Below are 18,144 nucleotides of genomic sequence, written 5' to 3' on the forward strand. Positions count from 1 at the left end.
ATGACCAGCTATCCACACGACAAGTACAACATCAATTCATACGCAACTACGCTATATCGTCATTTTTATAATCCTTAAAACAACTCACAAATGACTTTAGTTTCAACTCCAACCATTAAACACCTTCATTTCCATCATAAAATTCATGATAATAACAATCAAAATATCAAGTAAAAACAGTTCACTAACTTCTTCACAAAACAGTCCACACACGGCTACACCATGCTTCAACATCGCTCACATAAAATCATAGATTCAACCATTTTCATACTAACATAACTTCACCTTTAACCTTCCAATTCTTTTCATTCTTTTTACCATGAGATCTATGATAGTAACAACCATATTTATTAAAGAAAATCAGTCCATTAATTCCACCAAAACAAATCCCTACGGCCAACTAACATTCCAACACCAACTTTCATGATTTTATGCACGCGATTCATGTTCGTCAAGTTACAACCATACTTCAACATCAACACATATAACCCCATAACTACCATCATGTTCCAACATCAACACACCTTATTTCATGCATACAACTTATATTCACACATCTACATCACCCTTAATACATGAAAAGAAAGTTAGATCTTACCTTGACAACTTGACTTCTCTACTTGGCTAGAGTTGGTGACTTGAGATGGAAATGGTTCTTGTTGCTCCAAAGACTATCTTCACGTTTTAGGGACCTTCTAAAGGGTTGAAACACCTTGGAAAATAATTTTTGGATCAAGACTCAAAGGGCTCAAAAATCAGCCCCTTGGCCGAAAGCTCTCTCTCTTTCCCTCTCTAGGTTTTCTTTCTTTGTGTTGTGTAGTTGAAATGAATGTAATGGCTGATTTCTTAGTCATTATTTGGTTCAACTTTGATGCCTACAAGTTGGTCACATGCTCCACTTATGGCATGAGTCACTCCATTAACTTTACACTTAAAATTCCATTTTTTTCTACAACTTTTTGGCCAAGCCTCACCTTCTTGTTTCTCCTTTCTTCTTTCTTTTCAATTGTTTACAAGACAATTGTATGTGTGGTGAATGATTCATACACCATCCTTTGTCCATTGTAATTATGCCAAGATGAATGAGCAATATTTAATGTGAAATGATCCCTCCACCATGTTGGGTCTTCCTAAAATAATGTATACTTTCATAAAGTAGTAGATGCTTAAATATTCAAATGCATGCTTCACATGGATGCCTTATTTTCAGTCACTTGGCTGAATTCCACACTCCTTTCTTTCAATTTGGTTGTCCACAATATAATGTAAGTGTAGTGGATGAATCACATTTAAATGTATATTTGTATGTCTCCCATAGTAGTCTTATTTAAGATGACTTTGAGTCATCTTTTGGACATGGCATGTTAATGTTCATATTGGCTCATTGTTGCCACTAATTTTAACTTAACACCACGATTAAGTAGTTCCTAATTTCCATTAATGCTTCTATACCAAACAAAATTTGTAGATAAATTGTGACTTCAAACGAAATCGGAAGTTAAAGTCTCTACTTTGTATCTTGAGATAGTCTTAATACTCAGCCCGACTTGAATCATCCATATCTCCTTACCCCGATATCATTTTGACGAGCTGTTTGTTGCGTTGCAAACTAGACTCGATGAACTTAATTTTAGGCTTTTGAAACACCTTAAAACTCCTCATATACTAGGAGATATGCCTCCTACAATATAGGCTAAAATCGGTCCGAGATTTTACCGAAATTGTTCCGATTCATTTCGTTTAACTTCTAATCCTCTTCCAACCTCATGTAACCTCTTATACATACATATACACAGTCATTTACATCCATAACAATTCATATACATGTCTCGAAGGGTCCGTAGAATCACAATAACCATAAGTAGAACTCACAAAGCTTCGACGAAACTCCAATCGAAAAAGTATATTCCTATCTTTTGTCCATCTTCTATATCATTACTAATAATCTCAAATACTTTAAAAGGTCACTCACATTACCTCATATACATACTCATAACGCGATTTCAAATCCTTTAGGTTACCTGTGTCACCTCGAGATACTTAAGACAACCATATTTATAACGATATTCTTACTAACTCGATTAACTTTCCTTGAACCTTCTTAACTCATTCTTTCTTGTTTTAATACAAGTAGCAAGGATTATTATGGAGTGTGACATTCTCCCCTCCTTTAGAACATTCGTCCTCGCATGTCAAATGAGGACTAAAACTCGTCAATTAAATAACCGAATCACCCGTTATCGCGTACTATTGACACGAAAAGGGTGTTTTAGGAATATTATGACTAAAGTGCTAAACGACCAAATGGGTCGTTACAGGGGCATTTCCATATTGTTAAAGGTTGGCTTTTCAGATTCAAGAGCTTTGTACTTTGAATATATATAAAATTCTCTCCCGCTTTGATTTCCATTTTGGGTTTAAATTAAATAATTCATTGAAGAATTCAAACTGCACCTTAATATAATATAAAATCTTAGCTTAAACATATAATTCCCAATATCTTTACCCAGTCATTAGCACACCAACTCATACTTGCGTTTCATAAGCAAAATATATACGTATATCTTTTGTTCAAAAAGAATAGATTAAAGTGCCACATATCCTATACCTCATTTACAAATTTAACTTATTATCCCATTGGCCATTGATAATAATAGTGGTCTTTGAACCCTTTCATCTATCGATTCTCAGGGACTCAAATGGACAAAATATCGTCACGTCAACAACGAGAAGTGGCGAGAACGATAAACGCCGATTACCAAATAATCCCATTGGCCCGCCATCGATTCGAGGGAGGGCTCAACCGACAAAATATCGTGAACCTTGAGAACGCCGCTCGGCCCGGCCACCGATCCTTTAAACACTTTCACCCCGTCACTTTGACCCGGCACATGGCCGTAAAGTGCGGATGTCCGGATGATATTAACTTGCGTCTTATTTTTGAAATGTTACAGAACAAAGAGCAATTTTAAGGCCGAGCAAGGAGTTGCGATGTGATTGCGCAGCAAGAAGGATATTTTGTGTGGAGAAGAATAAAGGTGTTGCCGAACCTCGGAGAGAAGAAGTCCGAATGGTCGAAAGCAACGGCTCGAGCCGGCTCGTCCACCGAGGTATCGAGAATGCTCGAAACATTGGCGAAGCGGGTAGACTCAACCGAGAAAAGTGGTGGAGACCTATAACTCACGGGTGGACCAAATTCGGGGCTCCGCCCATTCGAAGGGATATTAAATTCGAAGAGGTATATTCAGAGGCCTTTTCCTCCGAGCGCGGCTAAAACAAGTTGATCCCAAAGAGGTTCAAGATGCCGGGACATCCGTAAATATGATGGCACAACGGATCCTATTGAACACGTGACCTCATACATTTTAACTTATAAAGGGCAACGATGTTGAAGAAGACAAAATTGAGTCCTTGTTGCTGAAAAAGTTCGAGGAAACGCTGTCAAAGGGGGCATTAACTTGGTATGACCATCTGCCCGAGCATTCAATCACTTCTTTTGAAATGCTCGCGGATGCGTTCATAAAGGCTCATGCCGGAGCCAAAAGGTCCAGGCCCGTAAGGCGGATATTTTCCGAATAGCCCAAAGGGATGATGAGTTACTACGGGAGTTCGTCAACCGATTCCAAAGGGAACCGATGGAACTCCCTCCGGTTCCGAAGAATAGGGGCCGCACAAGCATTCACTAAAGGGCTTAATCCCCGAGTTCGACGGCCTCGTTCAAACTAAAGGAAAATTTACTGGAATACGAGGCTGTGACCTGGGCAGACGTACACAACAGTTATAAGTCCAAGATTCGGGTGGAGGATGATCAGCTCGAACTTCCTCCGGGTCCGGTAAACCTAAGTAAAGGATCTGAGAGGACTAGAAAAAATTACGACCCGGAGATACGGCCATCGAGGGAAAGATACCGGCCATATTCTCAATCAGAGAAAACAAGCTTCAGACCGGAGAAGTCGAGGTCTGGCCCCGGTCAATTCTCCAGCAGAGGAGATAGAAGAACCGAGCGACCATCGAATAACCGAGGGTTGTCGTTTAGAAGTGATGCTGGAAGTTCGGTAACTAACAGGGACCCACCGAGAATATCATAATACAACTTTAGTGTCAACACCTCGGACCTTGTCTCGGCCATAGGTCGCATTCCAGAAGCAAGGTGGCCGAGACCATTGAGGTCGGATCCCGGCCAACGGGACCCGAACATGATTTGTGAATACCATGGAACTCACGGTCACAGAACTGAAGACTGTCGCCAACTAAGAGAAGAGGTGGCTCGCTTACTGAAAAATGGGCACCTTCGTGAATTCCTGAGTGAGCGGGCAAAGACCCACTACAAGGAGAGGGAGTCGAGCAAACGAATTGAACCGGTAGAGCCTCAACATATAATCAACATGATAATCGGGGGTACAGATGCTCCTAGAGGGCCGGTAATGAAGCGCGCCAAGGTTTCTCCTGTTCGTGAAAAGCGCATCATTCAACTGCACAATGATGCTTTGGTAATTTCTATTCTCGTCTTTAAGTCTCAAATTAAACGTATTCTAATTGACCCAGGTAGCTCCTCAACATCATCCGGTGGAGAGTGGTTGAACAGTTAAGGCTACTCGACCAGATCGTACCGGTAGCCCGGGTGCTCAGTGGGTTCAATATGGCGAGTGAAACTACGAAGGGTGAGATTTCCTTGCCAGTCAACATCGACGGCACCATCCAGCAGACTGTGTTCTATGTAATCGAAGGGGATATGAAATACAACGCATTGCTGGGTAGGCCGTGGATACATAGCATGAGAGCTGTGCCGTCTACATTACATCAGCTGCTGAAGTTCCCGACTCCGGAGGGGGTAAAAACTATCCGGGGAGAACAACCTGCAGCAAGAGAGATGTTCGCGGTCGAAGAATCATCGCCCCTACTCAAAAAGCCGGATCAAAAGGAAGGATCATCCGGGGACAAGGATTCCAAATAGCAATTACCGTTAACGGGTCCAGCAACGGAGCAAAAGAGATTAGACCCGGGGCACGAAGAAGACGACTTCAACATACCTAGATCATTCGTCTTGCCGGATGAGTCAGACGCGACAAAATCTACAGTAGAGGAGCTGGAGCAAGTCATCTTGTTCGAATATCTACCGGACAGAAAGGTATACCTGGGCACGGGGTTAACCTCGGAGCTCAGGAACAAGTTAATTAAATTTCTTCAAGCTAATGCCGATTGTTTTGCATGGTCGCATATAGATATGACAGGTGTGCCACCAGAAGTAACAACTCATAAGCTTAGTCTCGACGGGAGATTTCCCCCGGTGAAGCAGAACGAGGCCTATGGCGAGTCAAAGCATGCCTTCGTGAGAAGGATGAGTAACAAAGCTTTTAAAAATAGCTCTATTCGGGAAGTAAAATACCCGGATTGGCACGGCTAACGTAGTGGTGGTGCCTAAAAAAGGTAATAAATTTCGAATGTGCGTTGATTATAAGGATCTAAACAAAGCATGCCCGAAGGATTCGTTTCCGACGCCCCACATCGATAGAATGATCGATGCGACTACGGCACGAGATGTTAAGTTTCTCGATGCTTCCGGTACAACCAAATTCGAATGCACCCGAGGATCAAGAGAAAACATCTTTCATTACCCGATACGGGACTTATTTCTACAATGTAATGCCTTCGGATTAAAAAATGCCGGGGCAACCTACCAACGCCTAGTTAACGGATGTTCGAAGAACAAATAGGAAAACAACGGAAGTTTATATCGATGACATGGTTGTTAAGTCCCGGAAACAGAGGACCATTTAAAACATTTGGCAGAAACCTTTGACGTACTCCGAAGGTATAATATAAAGCTCAATCCGAGAAGTTGTGCTTTCGGTGTCCGGGGTCGGTGTAAATTATCGTTTCATGGTGTCAAATTTGGGAATCGAGATTAACCCGAACAAGATCAAAGCAATCGAGGATATCGAGGTGGTAAATAACGTCAAAGGGTGCGCAGAGGCTACGGGGAGGATGCTGCACTTCTGCCTCATATCAAGGTCTTCGTATAAGAGCCACCGTTTCTTCTCCTTACTCAGAAGAAGAACGACTTCACACGGACACCTGAGTGCCGAAAAGCCTTACAAGAACTAAAAGAGTACTTGTTCGCCCTCCTTTGTTGCATATGCCGAAAGTGGACGAGCAGCTTTTTCTCTACCTTGCCGTGTCCGAGGCAGCGGTAAGTGGAGTTTTGGTCCGAGAATCAGGTACACAATTTCCCATTTATTACGTGAGTAGGACGGGGGATTCGGAAACCCGTTATCCCCACCTTGAAAAATTGGCATTACCATCGATAAGCGCTTCTAGAAAGCTCAAGCCTTACTTTCAATGCCACCCGATACGTGTAGTGACCACTTATCCTTTAAAGAACACTTGCATAAACCGAAATTATCAGGCAGGCTAACTAAATGGGGTCGTAGAAATAAGTCGGGATACGACATTGAATATAAGCCTCGGGATGTACCATCAAGTCACAAATTTTAGCCGACTTTGTGGCATTTCACCCCGGCCATGATCCCCGAGGTTGAGAAGGAACTCTTGTTAACACCGGGGACAGCCTCGGTATTTGGTCATTACACGGACGGAGCCTCGAACCCAGCAGGTTCCGGCTGGGAATCGTCCTTAAAACCCCCGCCGGAGATGCAATCCGTAAGCAATCCATTAGGATGCTTAAATTAACTAACAATGAAGCCGAGTATGAGGCTATGATTGCAGGATTGGAATTAGCTCGGAGCATGGGGGCCAAGGTAATCGAAGCAAAATGCGATTCTCTCCTGGTCGTTAACCAGGTGAATGGCGTCTTTGAAGTCAAGGACGAACGGATGCAAAGATATCTTGAGAAGGTCCAGGTCATACTCCACCGACTCAAAGAATGGATCATGCAGCATGTACCGAGGGAGCGGTAACAAATGGAGGCCGATGCATTGGCCGCTGGGGTCTTTCGGCGGGGAAAGAAATTAACCCCGGATCGCGGTGCACTTGACGAACTCGACAACAGAGAACGGCATGCCGAAATAAACACGACGGGTTTAACTGATTGGCGCAACAAATATATCGACTATTTGCAAGCATGGAAAGCCCCAACGACCCAAAGGAATCACTACCACTAAGGGCAAAAGAAGACGGTTCGCAATGGGTACGGCCGCCATACCGACGGTCTTTCTTCGGTCCTTTGGCCAAATGTTTAGGTCCCGGTGAAACCGAGTATGTAATGAGAGAAGTGCACGAGAGGGACTTGTGGCAATCACTCCGTGCGGAAGCCTTAGTCCGAAAATCATTAGAGTCGGTTATTACCGGAACCGACATTGGAGAGGATTCGAAGAATTTTATCCCGAACCGTGACGGTGTCAAAAGCATGCCCCGATGATTCACCAACCCGGGAGCCACCGTGACTCAAAGGATATCACCCCGGCCCTTCATGATACGGGGAATGGACATTGTTGGTCCGCGGCTACGGGCACGTGGTAAGGCCCGTTTTATTTTGTTTATGATTGATTATTTCTCAAATGGGCGGAAAGCGTTGTGCCTTCGAAAAAATAAGAGAAAAGGAAGTTATTGATTTCATACGGGACCACATTATTTGCCTTGTTCGGCATTCCGCACGAAATTACCAGGACAACCGCCCCGCTCGTTGGTGGCAAAGTCAATGATTTCCTCAAGGATTGAAGATTAAGAAGATCAGGTCAACTCCGTATCACCCGTGTGCAAACGGACAAGCGGAATCTACGAATAAAACAATAATTCAGAATATGAGGAAGAAACTTGAAACATCAAAGATCACCGGAGGGAAATATTACGTGAGGTGCCGCGGGCTTACAGAACCACATCAAAATCAAGTACCTGGGAACGCCTTTCTCGCCGGTCTACGGGACCGAAGCTCTCATTCCCGGTAGGTCGCGCGAGCCAGTCTCCGATTCGCTTACACCACCGAGGATCAAACGCAGAGGCCAGCGGCCGTAAAACTCGATCTCACCTGAACGAGCTACGCGAAAACGCACTAGTCCGTATAGCAGCCCCCCCGTAAACCGCAGAATGGAAAGGTACTATAACCGAAGGGCTAACTTTTGACATTTCCAAATTGGGGACTTGGTGCTTCGAAAAGTTACCTTGAACACTAAAAACCCCAACGAAGGAAAGCTGGGCCCGAACTGGGAAGGGCCATACAATGTGACCGAGATAACGGGCAAAGGTCCTATCACTCGGAATCCATGACGGCACCCGTTGCGCAACAACCGGAACGTGTCTCATTTGAAGAGATACTACCGTCGAGGTACGGACCCTTTTTATTTTATTCACTTACCTTTTTTTTTTTGGCAGGAGCGAAGTGCCCGACGTAGTTAACTTGCTAGTCCGAAAACACGTGTTGCACTCTCTTTTCCTTCGCTCCTGCTTTTTGTCCCAAACGGGTTTTCCGACAAGGTTTTTAACGAGGCAACAAGTACAACGTGTTACTAAAATAAAGAGTATAAATACCGGATATTCGAGGCAACACCCTACGAGCCGGGCTTCGATAGCCGCTTACCCGACTTCGTCAGCTCGAATAAGCACTGCGGGCTATGGCACCCACGTCTCGATTTATTCCGACTAGTCGAAACCGAAGAAGTTCAACAACGGGATACCGCCGGGATCTCGTGGACCGGATTACCGGCATTACATTCCGAATGTAGCGACCAAACGATCAAAAGCGAATCGTGTCCCCCTAATATTTACTATGGCAAGAACCAATGTCGACCTTCTTTGTTAGGTTTTGATGTAAGGACCAAACGATCGCAGCGAATCGTGTCCACTTAGAATTTGCCAAGGCAAAAAGTCCTCAATGATAATAAACGAAAGTTTACAAAGTCCCCCAAATATTTACTACGTGCAAGAACAAGTACTTCGTAGGGTTTATTGAAAAATCAAATTGTTAGAATTTCGGATTTATCTTCCTAATTGTAAATTATTACACATCATCCCGAGAATCGGGCGTTATTTTATCCGCATACCCGATTCCGGCATTACAAATGCGAAATACAATAAAGGCAACAAGGTTATAGTAAGCCAAGCCTAAATCTTAATACCCCCGAATTCGGGGACCGGCTACACCGTAATCCGGTTAAGGTAGATTTAGGCCCGAACCTAATCAAAGATAAAGGAATAGCCACAAAATATCGGCCCTAAAAATGCCTAACGTGATTCGAGACGTTCGAATTCACAAAGAATAAATAAGTCCCGCGGAAACTTCTCTATTCGACTTCCCGTATAAATCATACCTACGAGATGAAAACTCTAATGTACATCGAACAAGTCACTTATCCCCTCGAGCGATTTTCGACAAGAACCGTAACAAACATTCAAACAAAAGAATGATCAAACGTAACGGATACGCTCTTTATACATATACAAATCTTTTACACTTGAAATTCCGAGAAAGTTCAAAATACTACAAAGGCAAACAAAAGTGGTAATACAAGCCCTAGCCTATCCTGGGTATGGTCGGAACCCGAATGCTCGACTCGTCCGTTCGCAGTCTTCGGAGTCGGAATCCGAGCTCTTTTGCTTCTTCCCGCCTCTTAGCCTCCGTTGACAAGAGCCGGGAGACCGCAAAACCACGCTCGCTTCTCGAGGGGCGATCCTCCGAGATCTCCACCGCTCATGCTCCACTACAACCGTGGAGTAGGCTTCGACAGCCTTCCACATTTTTCTGCTTCTCGCCAAATCGCCTTTAGCCCGCCCGCCCAACTAAGAGCTCATTCTCTCTCTCGCATCGAGGACGCCCCGTATTGATTAGTCGATTCAAGCTCAACTTTAAGTATATCATTAGCCTCAACCATCTCCCCGAGTCCGGGTTCTAGCTCATCGCACATTCGAGCCTTGTCTTCCCGCCTTTTTGCTCAAAAACCCTCATTCTTCGCATATTTAGCACTCTCGGGATTCGAGCCGGCCACTCCGTGCCTCTCGCCATACCGACGACATCCGATTTAACCGAGTCTAGTTCCCCCTGAGTCGGGGAAACGCGCGGTTTCGAGCTCGCTAAATTCGGGGAAGAAAACCGAGCGTTATCTCGACTAAGGCTTCAATTTTTTTCTTCTTCCGGTTCTGCCTCCACAAACCCGCTAGCTCACCCTTTAATCGAAGGTTCTCACTTTCGTTGCATCCGTACGGCCGAGGTTTGCAGTACACCGCTTCTGGCCGGCCCTCCTTCCTTACTCGTAAAAGACAGGCCGGAACTTCTCCGTTTCCCGACCTGCGGCCACAGCTCCGTACCGGCCCCTAAGGTCATCAACCTCTTGTCGGGGTCCGACGAAGGCTTCGTTAACAAGCACCACACTCGTAAGTTAACAAAGATGTTAAACATGAAACCGTAAACTCACATCAAAAATACAAGGTACAATGGCCGAAAATCTTACCCGATCGCTCGCACGCATGCCTTCGTTAATCGTGCTCGCTGCGGATTCCGCCATCTTCCTTTTTGTCCGAGTCCGAGACGAGGGGTCTTAGATAGCTTGCAACTCCCACCGACGAATAAGAAACCCGCAATCTTCGTGACAAGAACTACTGTCGATCGGTTCTCCTAGGTTCCACACCAGAGCCGAAAGACGCGCACTAGGCCTCCCTCGCGCCGGTTTCGCGGGATCGATTAGCTTCTCGCGTAACCGAGGGACGGGAAGATGACCAAAACCGCAGCCTCCCCGATCGCAGTGAGAGTGTCCAAAACACGTCATCCAAATTATCCGACCCTGGACCGGGGATGGTTGAACAAACACCCACAGCCTCAAGCAAGTAGAGGCTTCAAACCCGTCGGCGGGGTCCTCGGCAGCAGCAATGAACCGGTATCCTCCGGTGCCTCAAGACCGTGCGGACTCGACTCTTGTCCCGCTGCCAGCCGACTCAGTCCGGATCTCCGTGGTCATCGCAGGGGAATCTCCTCGAAAGAAGCTTCACCCGTAATATCAACAAACTCACTAGACCCAAGAGGGTGTTGGGTAAAGTATTTCTTCCCCACCTCGGTACCGAGCCGGCCGAGGGTCCTTCTGGGTTGAAGGGGGTGGAACTGCACTTTTCCTCCGGGACCGACTCAAAGGTGGGGCCACGCCGACCCTACGAATGATCACATCGGACTCTTCTTCATCTCTCGCAGACCGGACGACGCGCCTTGCCCTTTTTCGTTTGTCTCTCCTTTATCCGAGGGTTTCCCTTTCGTTTTCGGGTGCTGAAGAATAATTCCGTACGGCCCGCCGAATCGAACGCCGTGTCGCGCACTCAGCTGCTCGGCCGCGATTCCGGGTCTGGGATGCACCGAACCCTTCGGTAAACCTAAAATCGAAGGGGTTATGGATAACGTTCAAATTAAAGAAAGACAGACAGTACGTAATACCCGAACTCAAAGCGGTGTTACCGTGATTTTGAGCAATCCATCGGCCACGAGCCAGGATTCCCCATGTCAACTCTTCGTGTGTATCTTTTGGCCACAAGGGGAGCGTCTCAACCCACTCGTTCATATGTGGGATGACCGGGGGTATCCATGCCACGGCTATTGAGAAGAAAAAGGGAAACGTAAGCGCGAAGGATTAAATTAAGGAAATGAGAATAAATTAACGAAGTTGGGATCGAGAAACTTACGGTTGTCATTCCATTTTTTCGGGAAAGGCATGTATTCCTCGGATAATATCCGAGGTCCTCACCCGAACGAAGCGCTCTAACCGCCCCCCCCCGATCTCTATCTTCGTCCATTTTTGAGAAGATCGGATTCCGCCCGCTTTGGCTAACTTTATTACGCCTCCCGAATCGTCTTAGGGAATAAAGGCGGATCAAATGTGCCATCGTGAAGGGTTTCTTGGCATTGTTGGCACAACAACCGAGGCAAGCTACCGTCCTCCATTATCGACCAATTTGTGCGAGGTCACATTATAGGTCCAAGCACATCTCCAATACGACCCATCAATTGCGGTTCGAGCTTGAGCGTGAAGGGATAAGTGTAAACATATAAAAAAAACCTCCGGTGGTCGGTAATCGATTCATCGGGCCGTGAGCAAACACTTGCACTTGGGATGGTTATCCCATCCGCGTCAATCCGAACCCGATCGAGCTTATCCTCGGTGATGGAACAGGGTATCACCTTACGTCATACCCTCTATCCGAAACCAACGAAGGCTTTCGCTCAAACTCTTCTTTATCAAGTTGGGTTTGATCGGACTATATCTAAGGCTCGCAGAGCTCGGCCACATTTTTTCCTTCGGTTGAGACACCGGTTCGGCCTCGGGGCGAAACCGAGGGAATATCCCTGGGAGGTGGTTTCAAGATTGCAGACATTTGAACGGGTAAGTAGAGAGGTTAAAAATTTGATAAGGGGAAGAAGTAAGAAGATGGAAACAGCGAAGTAAAGAAAATGAAGCAAAAGTGGAAGGATGAGTAACACTTCAATCGGGAAGCAACACTTGAGATGGAATGGGTCTTTGCAAGCTTGATTTAAACAAAAATATGGGTGTTAAAGTGATGAAATCAACAATGGAAAGAAGGATGATGAAGAACCGAAGTTAAGAAGTTAAGAAAGTGAGGTAAAAAGCGAGAGAGGAGGAAGTAAAATGAAGGCGAAGGACGTCGAAGGCCTTATATATGCACGGGTTGGCGGTTTACAAATCCCGACCAATCGGTGAGCGCCACGTATCCCGTAATTAAACGTACGTGATTTGAAAGGACGTGCGTAACGGCGGTTGCGGTAGCCGCCATTCGGGGTGCCACACGTGGCAAACGGCGTAAAGAGGTGACAATTGTTCCCGCCAAAACAAGAAGATAAGAACGAGCCAACGGGATCACGGCTTTCGTGAATCATCCACTTCCCATTACTCCGTACGACCTTGTCCCGAAAGTGTGGGGACTATCCGTATACGGTAAAAACCGGAGACAACGTTTGTAGGTAAGAACCGGGGCTATAAAGGAAAGAAGGCAAACAGTAGCGCTCTTGAGCCGAAGACAGTTTTGATTAAAGTCGTCGTGTCCGGCTCGACCGTAGTAGTTGGTCTGCATCTCCAGCCGAGTCGACCGTGGGCCGCTTGTCCGGCTCAAACATACGAATCCGCCGTGGCCGTTAGCCTGATTTCTTCATGTCCATTCGATCGTGGCCGTTGGTCCGGAGCACCGCTATTCGCCCGCCACGTGTGGTAATCTTGTTGCCACTCCGCTCGACAAATGTACGGGTGTCGACCGTACGACCTAACCTTATCCATATTAGGTTTTCTTTATCTAAAAGGGGCTCCATGTAGACAAGGCCCATAGAGGAAAACTATAAATAGGAGCATTTCCATATTGTTAAAGGTTGGCTTTTCAGATTCAAGAGCTTTGTACTTTGAATATATATATAAAATTCTCTCTCGCTTTGATTTCTTCGTATTTTTGGTCCGTTTACGCCTTAAATAATTCATTGAATCACTCCATTCAAACATTGCACGGAATATAATATAAAATTTTAGCTTTAACATATAATTCCCAATATCTTTACCCAATCATTAGCACACCAACTCATACTTAAGCCATTTCATAAGCAAAATATATACGTATATCTTTTGTTCATCAAAGAATAGATTAAAGTGCCACATATCCTATATCTCATTTACAAATTTAACTTATTATCCGATTTCGGGGTAAAACAGTGTGATCATTATTAAAGGTAATTTTATATTTAAGAATCAAACTCGAGATTTCTATTTAAAGACGGAGAGTAATTATCCTCCGCCACAACCTTTCATGGTAATGACGAAAAAAAATAAAAATGTCAAGCTTAATGACATACAGTACTTCATTAGGATCCACTTGATAAAAGATTATTTTTATTTATAAAAAGAGAGAAAATAAAGATGTATGTTAGGATTTCACCACTATTAATTTAAAATAATAATTTTGGTACCTTGCAAATTAGTTATGGTTTTTTTTTTTTTTTGCTTGTGGTGGGTGAACCAAAATAGAGGATAGCAGAACCGGAGATATTGTAAGAATCAAACTTTGTATTCATATGATACCCAAAGAAAAAAAAAAAAAAACCTTAAGGCATATGCAGCCCCCTAAACTTATCTTTTTTTTCATTTTGGTATCTCAACTAAGTGTTGTTTCTATTGAACCCCTGAACTCTTCCTCAAGTGTGTCTATTAAACCCTCTAAATCTGATTTTTATTAGAAGCAAAAATTAAATTATGGTAATGAAGGTGAAGTAAATATTTTAAACGTGTGGTAAGCTATTCTTCAGGTCATGGATGTGTCATTATTTCGCTTCTTCCACTTCAAATTAAGAGCTTACTCTTTTTTTCCCTCTCAAATTCTGCTAATCTTATCTAAAAGATAGCATAATTAAATTAGAGTATTTATTAACATGTTGCTACATTGAAGATAGAATACTATGTAAGTGAGATTTTTTGATAGACACACTTGAAGACGAGTTTAGGGGTTCAATAGGAATAACTCTTAGTTAAGATGCCAAAATGAAGAAAAGGGACAAGTTCAGGGGCCTACATATGCATTAAGCCAAAAAAAAAATGTTGTATGCATATGATGCGAAAAAAAACTTGTATGCATATGCTACAGAAAAGAAAACGTGGATGCATGCATAGGATACAAAAACAAAAACAATGTATGCATATGGTACGGAAAAAAAGCCTTGTATGCATATGATACCAAAACAAAAAACAAAAAACTTATACGCATATGATACAAAATAGTCGCTATATTAGTGAGTCAGTACTCGATCCTCTACGATAGGATTATATTCACCCGACAGAATTTACATAGGATTAGAAAGAGAACTTTTTTTTATTATTCAAATGTACCAACGTGCTATTTTATATTTCCTTGAAAAAGGGGCTCAACCTACAGGAACTGTTCAGGATATTTTAAAGAAGGCGGAAGTTTTTAAGGAACTTCATCCTAATCAATTGTAGTTAAAGTTTAGGCATAATATATAGATATACACTTAAACTTGATCTCTACCAGTAACTAAACACTCCAACTTTGAGAATGTACATTTAGACACCTCAACTCATCCCTGCGGTATTGTGTCAGTTGAATACTTCAACTTACAAAATCATCATCTAGACACATCCAAAGTTTTTGTGTCACGTCATGCCACGTCAGCGTCGGGTGTCCACTAAATACAGTGGGGACAAATTGAAGTGTCTAGATATACATTCTCGAAGTTAGAGTGTCTAGTTATCAGTTGAGGTCAAGTTAAGATGTCTAATTATGTATTGTGCTTAGAAGTTTAATTTGTTTTGGGTCATAGGAGATCTCTCTCTCTCTCTCTCTCTCTCTCTCTCTCTCTCTCTATATATATATATATATATATATATATATATATATATATATATATATATATATATATATATATATATATATTTAAAAGATAATGTTGATAATAATTCATATCGTTTGGGTGATATAGCCGCTTCAACGTTATGAATTGGCAGAATATCTGGGGACCCCCCTGAACTTATCAATTTTTATTCGGTGTACACCTAAACTTTACATTGGCCTAATTACCCCCCTCAACTTGACAATATGATAGGCACGACCCCCCTAGACGCTGAGAACCCTTGGACGTGTGACACACGCGCTGCCACAACGATATTTTTGTCCATGTGGCATTTTTTTAAGGATAAAATATATATTTTTTACCTTTTTAAGTTCACCAATTATTTGGATCACCTTTTTCAGGCCAAATCTGTAAAAAAAGAACTTGAAACAACAATATTTTGACCATACTTTTTTGGGAGAAGTATTCAAAACACACTCCAACTTTGGCCAAAATTGCTATAACACACTCCACTTGCGGGAGTCCTATGACCCCCCTGGACTATTTTTTTTTGTGTATTATTGAGGGTATTATTGGGTGACGTGGACAAAAAAGTGAGTCCTCAATATTGGGTATTATTGAGTCCACGTCACCAATAATACCCTCAATAATACACAAAAAAATAGTCCGGGGGGTCATAGGACTCATGAAGTTGGAGTGTGTTATAGAATTTTACTAAAAGTTAGAGTGTGTTTTGAACACTTTTCCCTACTTTTTTTTAATTGGCTAAAGATAATGATATTCTAATCAAGTTATTTTTATATATTTGGCCAGGAAAAGGAAGAAATACACAGTTAAAGTAAATAATCATTCTATCTAAAAAGAAATAAATAAAATATCAACAAAATATTTTAAAAATTTGACCCGAAAAAAATAATGTAGAGTTGAAATAAATAGTAATTGCATGAAAAGAAAAATACACAATTTTTTTTGTAGAAAATACAAGTCTAAACTTCATTACTTTTGCTAAACGTTCTTTTTATTTGGCTAAAATAAATAGAGTTTCAACTAAGTTATTTAGATTTGGATCCAAAAAAAAAAAAAAATACATAGTTGAAATAAATAATCATTATATCTAAAAAGAAAAAAATACAATTGGGATAAAATATGCGATGAATATTAAGAAAAACCAAAAAGAAACACAATTGGAAAAAATAAATCATTATATTGATTATATGACGATTAATAGTTGAAAAATACTCCGGTTGGAAGTGATTTTTCGATTTTTGACCCGTCCACGCGCCTAAAAGAGAGTGGGTTCACGTTTTTTGCCACGTCGGCGTACGGTGGGGGTTGAGACCATCATATTATCAAGTTCAGGGGGGTAATTAAGCCAACGCATAGTTTAGGTATGCACTAAATAAAAGATGACAAGTTCAGGGGGGTCCAAAACTATTCTGCCAATAAATAACAACAAGATAGCACAAATAATATTCCAAAATTTCAGTTTTTCTTTCAAAGCATTTTTCTCTTGTTGAGTGTCTCTAAGGTTAGCCTTGAGAAAACTTTATTTTTCTTTGGATTCTTTAAGCATCACCTCCAAAGGGTCAATTTTTTCTTGAGCTTCCATAAGCTTAAACTGTAAGTCAAACTTCACGGTATCTCTAGTGATACGTGAGGTCGCTGTATCTCTATTAAATGGAGGCCTTTTAAACTTCACCGCTGCCGTTTTATATACGAGAATGGTATCTTCCCAACGAAAATATTTGTAACCGTCCATATTCTATAAACATTACAAGAAAATCGCTTTTTTTTTTAAAGTAAAATATGTAGATAATGTGAAAAAAGTTTAAACCTTAAAAAATTGTAAAAACACTTACTTCGGGCACTTTACAATGCCAAAAATGACTCCTCGGATTATCTTGGATCCTTGATGTTCTTAGCTTACAATAATGACTACATTCACAAACAACAGGTTCTATAGCAAAGTTTGACGTTTTAGAGCTTTGAGACATGATTTTAAGGGGGCTTAAAGTATGTTGAAAGAGTGAAAATGGAGAAGGTGAAGAAGAGTAACTTGGAAAAATGAAGCTGGTAGGGTTTTTATTAAACCCCTATTGTGCACTAATTTAGTGCGCAATAGGACTAAAATTAAAAGTGCAGTTTACTCCTATTGCGCACTAATTTAGTGCGCAAAGGTAGTTTAGTTAATTTTTTTTTTAATTGGGTTATTTTGAATCCGAACCTACTTTTTGGGTCATTTAAGTTTTGGACTCTCAAAAGTAGTCCTGTGAGGACGACTAAAAACTCCGTATCCTCGTTTCTATATAGACTAGACACCAGAGCCCGTGCCAGCACGGGCCTAACATATATTTATAATTTTATTTTTATGCAATTATAAAAAGAATTGATATATTCTACAATATTTCTTGAAAGTCACGTATATAAAGATAGAAATTTTGGGAGCACGGGTTCAATAATTTGTGCCATGATGTTATTTCTTTGTTTCAGTTTATATGACTTTATTTAAGAAAAAGGCCAATAGACACTTTTTAAACTACGCGTTAATCAAATTTGAACCTTTAATTTCAAAACTTATTGAATTTTTAACTACTTCTAAATACGGAAACGTCATTTGAACTACCATTCCCCTAGGCTAAAACGTGAAAATTTTTATACATATGGTGATTATGTATATTGTGTCATAAAACATGGGCATAGATGCTGTATAAGATTTCTATCATTTTTTTTTCCACTTAACCTATCATAAGTATATACTAATAAATTATTCTAGCTATTATGGTGCTCCGTATATAATTAGAAACTTAAGACATTGGAAAATGCCTTTTGAGAATGTAATACCCATCTTAGTTTCT

The sequence above is a fragment of the Lycium ferocissimum genome, chromosome 8 (genome assembly GCF_029784015.1).
Source record: "Lycium ferocissimum isolate CSIRO_LF1 chromosome 8, AGI_CSIRO_Lferr_CH_V1, whole genome shotgun sequence".
In the NCBI taxonomy this organism is placed as follows: domain Eukaryota; kingdom Viridiplantae; phylum Streptophyta; class Magnoliopsida; order Solanales; family Solanaceae; genus Lycium; species Lycium ferocissimum.